Source organism: Mobula birostris, chromosome 29 (genome assembly GCF_030028105.1).
Source record: "Mobula birostris isolate sMobBir1 chromosome 29, sMobBir1.hap1, whole genome shotgun sequence".
Classification (NCBI taxonomy): Eukaryota; Metazoa; Chordata; class Chondrichthyes; order Myliobatiformes; family Myliobatidae; genus Mobula; species Mobula birostris.
Window position 1 is genome coordinate 1,784,735 of NC_092398.1, and position 10,837 is coordinate 1,795,571.

Below are 10,837 nucleotides of genomic sequence, written 5' to 3' on the forward strand. Positions count from 1 at the left end.
TATTAACTACCTGATACACATATATAGTCTACACTGACTGTGATTCGTCTTTTTCCATATTATCATGTATTGCAGTGTACTGCTGCTGCAAAGTTAACAAATTTCACAACATATGCTGGGGATATTAAACCCAATTCTGAAAAATGATTTGATCTGTATGAACAGCATGCAAGACAAGCTTTTCACTGTATCTGGATACACGTGACGATAACAGACCAATTCTAATTCCTCCTGAAATTCCCTGGAGTTGAGCTTGAACGACCAGTTTGTTGGCACCAGATTTCCCTGTTCCTTAAAGGCACGGCTCACTTTGTAGACACGGGGCCTTTTTTTATATATTTTACAGCCAAGAATTGAAGTATATTATGACATTAGCAGGACTTAAATCTAATTTTAACCACTCTGCTCCCTTCTCTCAGTGGTGAACAGCGGCTTCCCTGTTGGTGTTGATTGCTGTGGGAACTCTGCGAAGCCATTAAAGCAATCACCCTCTGTGAGTGCGCGGCCGACACCAAGAGCGGGACTATCCTAGGGGAGCCATTCGCTATCTTGTTACAATGCCTCATCCATCATGACGATGCACTTCCAGCGTTGTGTCATCTTCCGGCAGAGGAGGAATGGCAAATGAAATCCCCGGGGAAAATCAGAGGGAAAACACTAGGAAAATTTTGCACCTTGGTAGGTCAAATGTGAAGCGACAGTACACTGTTAAGGGCAGTATTGATGAGCAGAGGGACCTCGGGGTCCAAGTTCATAGATCACTGAAAGTAGCTACACAGGTTGATGGGGAGGTTAACAAGGCATATGGCATGCTTGCCTTTATTGCATTGAGTTCAGAAGTCAATAAGTTGTGTTGCAGATTTATAAACCTCTGGGAAGGCTGTATCTAGAGTACTGCATACAGTTCTGGTCTCCACAGTATAGGAAGGATGTTGAGGCTTTGGAGAGGGTGCAGAAGAGGTTCACCAGGATGCTGCCTGGTTTAGAGGGCATGTGCTATCACGGGAGGCTGGGTAAACTTGGGTTGCTTTCTCTGGAGTGCAGGAGGCTGAGGGGAGATCTGATAGAGGTTCATAAGGTTATGAGAGGCAGAGATAGAGTCAACAGTCAGTATCTTTTTCCCAGGCTGAAATATCTAAATCTAGAGGGCAGGCACTGAAGGTGAAAGGAGATGTGAGAGGCTAGTTTTTTTTTCAAGGGAGTGGTGGGTGCCTGGGGTGGAGGTAGAGGCAGATACATTAGGGACTTCTAAGAGACATTCAGATAGGCACGTGAACGTGAGGAAAATGGAAGGATGTGGACATTGTGCGGGCAGAAGGGATTAGTTCATTTGGCCATTTGGTCACTAATTTAATTGGTTCGACACAACACTGTGGGCCAAAGGCCCAGTTCCTGTACTGTACTGGCTTATGTTCTATATTCTATCCTCTTTTGAAAGTTCCGGAATTATCCAGAGATGGACTAAAATGCTGATCTTTAACGAGCTGCAAAAATTAAAACGGGATAATAATAAATTCTGAATTAATTACAAGAGACATGAACAAATATTTTTTTAAAAGCCCGATTCTTCAGAATGAGCAGCTCATTTTCAAAGAGGAACCAGTCTGCAGTTACTTCAGCAGATTTAATCAAACACAGTTTGAATGATCTGCAATAACGATAATTAGACGCAGTAAGATGATGATTTCATGAACTATTGGACCAGCACATTATGTTTACATCAATGTGCTCTCTGTAGAGTGTTACTTGTACCTCTTGTGAAATTTTCATTTGAACTTCAAAACGAAACAAAATGCAAAACTGAATTGGAATGATAATTTGCCGCCTGCTGTGAGGATAATGCACAGACTTACTGCTTTTAATATTAATATATGTATTTATCTACGGGTGTCAGGGTGGAGATACGTCTCTACCAAAGGAGGTGTGGGGCTCTCCTTCCCTCCACTAGCCTGCAGGTCACCCTTGGGCGAGGTGTAGCACCTGCTTAGTCCCCTGAACAGTGTGAAGCCATGGGAGCAGGTGGTGGATGGTCGTACGAGCAGCTGGTGCACATCACAAATCCTGGTTATGTGACCACTGACTCCAGGCAGACAATCTCTGAAGAGTATTGATAATGGCTGGGGTCTCCCATCTTGTAAAGACACTGCTCAGAAGAAGACAATGGCAAGCCACTTCTGTAGAAAAGTTTGCCAAGAACAATCACGGTCATGGAAAGATCATTATCATCTACGTCATACGACACAACAAATAACAAATGAGTGAACGATAGATGGAAAGTGTTGATAATCAGAGGTCATAGTCGTGGAGCAGAAGATTTCATGTGGATTAGAGGAAAGTATTTGCCCACCCCAAGAATAATTAAAATCTACTTTTGATTATCCCTCCCCCGCCCACAGGTTTTAAGAATTTACAAACATGAGAGAATCTGCAGATTCTGGAAATCCAGAGTAACACATACAAAATGCTGGAGGATCTCAGCAGGCCAGGCAGCGTCTGTGGAAAAGAGTAAAAAATCAACGTTTCGGGCCGAGAACTTTCACTGGGACTGGCACAGGCTTCCAGCGCAAAACGTCTACTGTTTACTCTTTTCCATAGGTGCTGTCTGGCCTCCTCGGTTCCTCCAGCACTTTGCGTGTTTCATTTTGCAAATCGTTTCCTTTTAGTTCAGCCTCTGGTTAATTTAAACCGAATAACAAGTTCTATGGCTCAGTGTCAACAAGTCCACTGCAGGGCAGTCGAACGCACGATTCATCTCCACCTGAAAATGCGGTTTAACAGCTCAGCCGACTGGGTGGCACAAGGGAGAAAGAAAGTTAAATTGGAAGTATTTTTCTCACACAGCCTCTTCCACCTTTAACAGGGGAGCAATTCAAGGGCAATCAATTGTGTTGTCATTTTAATTATTTTTAATTCTGCTTTTTTTTTAGCCTGATTCCACTTGATCCACAAGTGGAATTGATCCACAAAGTTCAATTTGAAAAATCTTGATCCACCCCAGGGCGCTGCAGGAATAAATTATTTATTCCTCACATCAATTCGAAGCACATTTTCAAAAGAACAGTATAATTAAAGAACCAGACAGTGACAAGTTACCGAGAGGCAGTGGTATCAGAAGAAAATGATCAAAGAACACTATCGTCTAATTTCAAAATCAAACCAACGAAACCGGATCCGGTTTTTAGACCAGAAGACGTGGGAGCAGAATTAGGCCATTTGGCCCACTGAGCCTGGTCCACCATTCAATCATGACTGATTTATTTACCCAGTCAGCCCCGTTCTCCCCATGACTTTTCATGCTCTGACTAATCAAGAACCTATTAACTTCCGCTTTAAATATACCCAATGACCTGGCCTCATAGCTGCCTGTGGCAAGGAATTCCATAGACTCCCCACCCTCTGGCTAAAGAAATTTCTCCTCAGCTCTGCTCTAAAGGGACGTCTTTCTATTCCGAGGCTGTGCCCTCTGTTCCTAAACTCCCATTATAGGGAACTTACTCTCCACGCCAACTCTGTCTGGGTCTTTCGATATTCAGTAGATTTTAATTAACCCCAGCCTCCCTTTATCTCCTAACAATGGAGAGGAAGCTGTCCTTGAGACTAGTGGTGTGTGCTTTTGAGGTTTTGTATTTTCTGCCCGACGGGAGGGGGAAGAAGAGAAAATGTCCAGGGTGATGGGGTCTTCGATTATGCTGGCTGGTTCACTGAGGCAGTAAGAGGACTAGATAGTCACCCCAGCAAAACAAAGATTGTAAGATTAGCCGTATTTGTCACAGGTACATCGAAACACACAGTGAAATGAGCCGATTGTGTCAATGACCAACACAGTCCGAGGATGTGCTGGGGGCAGCCCGCAAGTTCTGGCACCAGCTCACTAACTCACTAACCTTAACCTAACTAACTTAGTCTTTGGACTGTGGGAAGACACTGGAGCATCTGGAGTTCACAGGGAAAATGTACAAACTTCTGACAGACAGCAGTGGGAATTGACCCCCAATCACTGGTGCAGTAAAGCATTATGCTAATCATTACACTACCTAGTTCATTGAAGTGGCTGGTCTTTAGACTTAGTTTCCACGTGGGCTCAGATATTTTTTGGCAAATATGGATATGTTCTCCCACTTTATTCTCAAAGAAAGTGAAGGGTAAATTTTGAAAAAGCTCCCATGATGCTCAGCCCACTTCTCTCCGCTCTCCACACCCGTGCACAGCTCAAACACCATCTATAGATTTGCCAACGACACAACTGTTGTCAGCAGGCTCTCAGATGGCGACAAGGAGGTGTTCAGGGGTGAGATCGGCTGGTTGAGTGGTGTCATAACAAGCAACCTTGTCCTCAACGTCAGTAAGGTGAAGGAATCAACAGTTTTACTAATTATCACACTGAAATCAGGTGGCTTAAGGCAGGACTCATCCTCACCTCCTGATGAATCATTTGCAAATAACTGGAAAATAATCCCAAATTGCCCCACAGTTAAATAAAAATAAGATTTGTGACGTTCCCCTGACCAATTATTTTTGGGCAGCTTCTCACTATTAACTTCCATTTTGAATATTTTATATGTTCTGACTTTGTCATTAAATTATACCCCTTGGCCAAAGGCAACAGTTTGAGAGCTGAAATTTCTCTCAGGTGGTTAATGGTTGCTGTAGTGGCCATTGAGGGAGGAGAATGGCTGCCGTTTCCATGGCACCCGCATTGATTCAGTGAGGAGGATCAGTTCCAAAAGACCTTGCCGACCCTTTTCTCCAGGGTCAACCAAGCTCTACAGATTTCCACAGATGTACTGTGGAGAGCACTCTAACTGGTTGCATCACCATCTGCTATGGAGGGGGCACGACACAGGATCGGAAAAAGCTGTGGAAAGCTGAAAACTCAGTCAGCTGTATCATGGACGCCAGCCTCCCCAGCATCGAGGACATTTTCAAAAGGTCTTGTCTCAAAAAGGCAGCATCCATCATTAAGGACCCCCATCACCCAGGACATGCCCTCTTCTCATTGCCACCATCAGAGAGGAGGTACAGGAGCCTGAAGACACACACTCAATGATTCAGGAACAGCTTCTTCCCCTCTGCCATCTGATTTCTGAATGGACAATGAATCCATGAATACTACCTCACTACTTTTTTTTCTCCTCTCTTTCTGCATTATTTATTTTAATTTATATTTTATATATACTTCTTGTTGTAATTTATAAATGTTTTTATTATGTATTGCAAAACAACAAATTTCACCACATATGCCAGTGATATGAAGCCTGATTCTGAACTGTGCACCCAGCATAGCCCCCACCACTACCCCCCCCCCCACTCCACTCCCCACCCCTTCACCACTGAGCTGCATTGGATGCCTGTGGCTGCGGATCAAATCTGACGCTCACATCGCTCAGGAAACCTAAGCTCAGAGGCACTGTAAGGAAAGAGTTAAATTTGATTCCTCCTTGACAAGCGAAAATGTGAACACAAAATGGAAGTTTGTAAGACAAAATGGCGTCAGAGTGAGATGTGGGAATATGTACAAGGGAACCAGTCCCCAGCAGTGTTTGGAGAACTTGGTGTGAGTCCCAGTCTGCAGCCCTGAGAGTAGTTCATGGTGAAAAACGAGTCTGTGAAACTATTAGAGTAAAGGGATTTGAGGGGTATAAAAAGGAGCAATTCCTTTGTACCAGTGGGAATCTTCTGTATGACTGGGTGAAAACTAGTACTAAGAGCTAGAGATAGAGAGAGGAAAAGAGAGTTGGGAGAGCGAGAGAGAGAGAGAGAGATAAGAGAGGTAGAGGGAGAGAGAGCAAGAGATAGGGAAGAGAGAGACAGAGGGGGAGAGAGAGAAAGAAGAGAGGGGGGAAAGAGAAAAGAGAGACAAAGACAGAGAAGGGAGAGAGACAGACAGTGGAATAGTTGAGGCAGAGACAGGAGAGAGACAGGGAGGGGAGAGAGACAGACAGACAGAGTGGAATAGTTGTTATGAATCTGCAGTTCCATCCAACAGTATATTGTGTGGTGTGGTTTAGTGATTGGTTGATAAGCAATATTTTGACTCTTTTACTAATTCATTAACCATTTTTCTTTCTTTCTGCATTTTATTCTTGATATAACTCTAACAAATTTCTTTCTACAGCTACAGAACCTAGGCCTCTGTCGAAAAGCTACGGAACCTGGGCCTCTGTACCTCCCTCTGCAATTAGATCCATGACTTCCTAACCAGAAGACCACAATCTGTGCAGATTGGAAATAACATCTCCACTTCGATGATAATTAACACTGGCACTCCACAGAGACGTGTGCCTAGCCTACTGCTATACTCTCTCTGCACCCATAACTAACCATAGCATCTATAAGTTTGCTGATGATAAAACTACTGTTGGCAGAATTTCAGATGGTGACAAAAGGGCATACAAGAGTGAGATATAGCAGTTAGTTGAGTGGTGTCACAGCAACAACCTGCACTCAATGTCAGTAAGACCAAAGAGATGATTGTGGACTTCAGGAAGGGTAAGATGAGGGAACATAAAACAATCCTCATAGAGGGATCAGAAGTGGAGAGAGTGAGCAGTTTCAAGTTCCTAGGTGTAAATATGCCTGAGGACCTAACATGGACACAACATATTGATGCAGCTATGAAGAAGGCAAGACAGCGACTATATTTCATTCGGAGTTTGAGGAGATTTGGTTTGTCAACTAAAACATTTGAAAACTTCTACAAATGTACCATGGGGAGCATTCTGAATGGCTGCATCACTGTTTGGTATGGGGTGGAGGGCTACCGCACAAGAATCGAAATAGGTTGCAGAAACTTGTAAAATTAGTCAACTCTGTCATGGGTACCAGCCTCTGTAGTGTTCAAGACATCTTGAAAGAGCGGTGCCTTAGGAAGGCGGCGTCCATCATTTAAGATCCCCATCACCCAGGACATGCCCTCTTCTCATCACTACCATCAGGGAGGAGGTACAGGAGCCTGGAGACCCCTCTTCTCATTACTACCATCAGGGAGGAGGTACAGGAGCCTGAAGGCCCCTCTTCTCATTACTACCATCAGGGAGCAGGTACAGGAGCCTGAAGACATACAGTCAATGATTCAGGAGCAGCTTCTTCCCCTTTGCCATCTGATTTCTAAATGGACATTGAACCCATGAACACTACCTCACTTCCTCAGTTCTTTATTTCTCTATATTTATCACGTATTTCATTGTACTGCTGCCGTAAAGTTAACAAATTTCACGACGTATGCCAGTGATATTAAATCTGATAGCCTTTAGCACGTGTACAGTGCCTCCTTCGCTTACAGATACCCCTTGCTGCTGAATCAAGAACAAGGAAGGATTTTTTGAATATTTTTGTTATCGGCAATGTGGACACAGATGGATTCCTTGACTTCATGGTTTCAACTGTGAACTCCAGTCCTTTTGCAGTGGAGGAAACACTTCCAGACGGAGCTGCAGACGGCTGTCCATCTGACCTGTCGTCTGTATCTCAGTCAGGTGCTTGAGCGATGCAGATCCTGGGTGAATCTAGCCCCTTTCTGACTTTTGTCAACTTCCCTGGAACTGTCACACGTGAGACTCAGGAACAGAATCACATTTCACATCACTGGCATGTCTCATGAAACTTGTTGCTTGGTGACAGCAGTACATTGCAATGCATAATAATTAAACAACTATAAATTACACAAGAAAATATATAGACAATTAAATTAATTGAGTAATGCAAACAGAGATCAAAAAAGTGGAAAAAAATGGTGAGGTAGTGCAGTGTACATTGACCATGGTCCACTTAGAAATCAGACGGCAGAGGGGAAGAAGCTGTTCCTGAATCGTTGACTGTGTGTCTTCAGGCTCCTGTACCTCCTCCCTGATGGTAGCAAAGAGAAGAGGGCATGTCCTGGGTGGGGGGGTTCTTTAACGATAGACGCTGCCTTAAGCTGTTGACTGTTAGGCAGACAAACATCAGGGTGTGGTCGCCAGGTGGGACTCTCCTTCTGTGGTTGTCCAGGGGATGAAGGCTGCAAACTATCACTGCTACTTAGCACTAGTTACAGTCATAAACACGGGAAATTTTGCTGATGCGGGAAATCCTGATGAACGGCCTTGGCCTGAAACGTCGCCTGTTTACTGATAATGTGGAATGCTTCAAGTCCGATTCACTGATTTATTGGGGGAGCTGAAGGCCTCGGTCATGGAGAAGTCTAGGCCCCAAGCTACGGTGTCACCCATTTACAGCCGGCAGGAGAGAGGAAGCTCAAGGTTGTATAATGTATACATAGTTTGATAACAAGTGAACTTTGAACTCTTCTCCCCACACTCCCCTCAGGTTCTACAGTGGGGGATAATTAACAGTAGCCAATGAACCCACCTACCCACACATCTTTGTGATGTGCAAGGAAACCAGAGCACTCAAGGAAACCCGCGTGGGCACAGGGAGAATATGCAATTTCCATATAGGCCATAAGGCATTGCTGCAGGATGAGGCCATTCGTACCATCAAGCCTGCTCTGCCATTCCATCACAGCTGATGTATTAACCCTCTCAGGTGGCCAGGGTTGAACCGGGCAACGGCACTACCCACTACAACACCCTGCCACCCCAGGGCGCTCTGGTAGTACTTTAACCAGACTGAAAAACACTGAGCGCACCTTCCAGAGAGCAGGGAGGTATTGGGACTGTGTACTCAGTTCTAACCATTAGGGGTCGATACCAAAGATCTGAGGGTCGATCGGTAGTCTGGAGGTTGCAGCCCGATGGCTGAAGCCCGGAGAATGGAGTTAGAGGACTTGTCGGTGTGTGTGGGTGGGTGGGTGTCGGGAAGGGTGGGAGGGACGAAAGGGGCTTGTTTTGTTGCTCGTTGTGTTCTGTGCTGTTCTGAGAACTGTGGGCGTGCTGTGTTGGTGCTAGAACGTGTGGCCACACTTGTGGGCTGCCCCCAGCACATCCCAAGGTTGCGTTGGTCGTTTTCACGAAGGACACATTTCGCCATGCGTTGTCTCGACGTTATCACGAAGGATACATTTTGCTACGTGTTGTTTCGACGTTATCACGAAGCACACATTTCACCGTGCGTTGTTTCGACGTTATCATGAAGGACACATTTCGCCGTGCGTTGTTTCGACGTTAACACGAAGGACACATTTCGTCGTGCATCGTTTCGACGTTATCACGAAGGACACATTTCGCCACGCGTCGGTTCGACGTTATCAGAAGGACACATTTCACCGCACGTCGTTTCGATGTTATCACGAAGGACACATTTCACCGCGCGTCGTTTCGACGTTATCACGAAGGACACATTTCCGTACACATTGTTTCGACGTTAACACAAAGGACACATTTCACTGTATGTTGTTTCGATGAGCAGGTGAAAAATAAATCTTAATGTGAATCTGAACAGTGGACAGGGCCCCGAGACGCACTGCGCCCTCTCGGCCCTGCAGAGTCACTGGGACTGTCCTCCTCGGGGGGTAAGCTGCAGCCCTTGAGAACCTGATGGTGGCGCCATTCTGCACTTTAGAGCATAGAGCAGTACAGGCCGTTCAGCCCACGACATCGTGCCAACCTTGTAACCTACCCTAGGATCAGTCTAGGGTGGCAGGGTGGAGATGCTGTACGTCTCTACCAAGGAAGGTGTAAGACGCTCCTCCCCTCCGCTAGCCTGCAGGTCACCCTCAGGCGAGGGGTAGCACCTGCTTAGCCTCTCACCCCCACCCTCCACCACCGATCAGGGTCACGTGAAGCCATGGGAGCAGCTGGTGGATGGTCGTACGAGCAGCCGGTGCAAATCACAAGTCCTGGTTATGCGACCACTGACACCAGGCAGACAGTCTCTAAAGAGTATTGATAAAGGCTGGGGTCACCCGAATTGTAAGGACACTGCCCAAAAGAAGGCAATGGCAGGCCACTTTTGCAGAAAGATTTGCCAAGAACAATTATGGTGATAGATAGAGAAAAGAATAAGAACAATAGTGTGAGGGGGGGTCTTCCCCACAGGCCGTAAAGGCAGATGAAGACCATGATTGTCGTCGTTATATGATGATGAAGATCAATCTAACCCTTCCCTCCCACATAGCCCTCCATTTCTATCACCCGTGTGCCTATCTAAATATTTCTTAAATGTCCCTAATGTATCTGCCTCCACCACCACCTCTCGCAGGGCGTTCCACACACCCACCACTCTCAGTGTATAGAATCTACCTCAGACATCCTCCTCCAATCACCTTAAATTGATGCCCCCTCATCGCCATTCTGCCCTGGGAAAAGCCTATGGCTGTCCACCTGATCTATGCCCCTTATTATCTTGTACGCGTCTACCAAGTCACCTCTCATCCTCGATTACTTTGCAGTCAATCTGATTTTGGCCCAAATCTGAAGGCGTGTATCGTGCTCTAAAAACTACACACAACGGCTGACAGAGAGCAATGTGCGAAAGAAGTCAAACTGTGCAAGCAAAGATATTAATAAATAATACTGAGAATATGATTTGTAGAGGAAGAAGAGTCTGAAGACTGAAATTGTCCTCGTTCTCACTCTCATTTCAACTGCTCCAACAGACATCTCTCTCTGAGAAGAGGGACCTCTCCCGATGCGTCTCTCAGTCTTGGAGGCAAAAATCCGAGATCTTCTGTTCCTCTGTGTCCTCACTTACATAGCCCACCTCACTGATTCTCTTTATTCCCAGTTGAAGCTCATCTCATTCGCCAACACACACACACAAAGTGCTAGATGAACTCAGCAGGTCAGGCAGCATCAAAGGAGGGGAATCCATCAAAGGAGTCGATGTTTCAGGGCTGAGACTATTCATCAGGACTGGAACGGAAGGGGCCATCTATGGGGGGGTGTTGTGGCTAAAACCA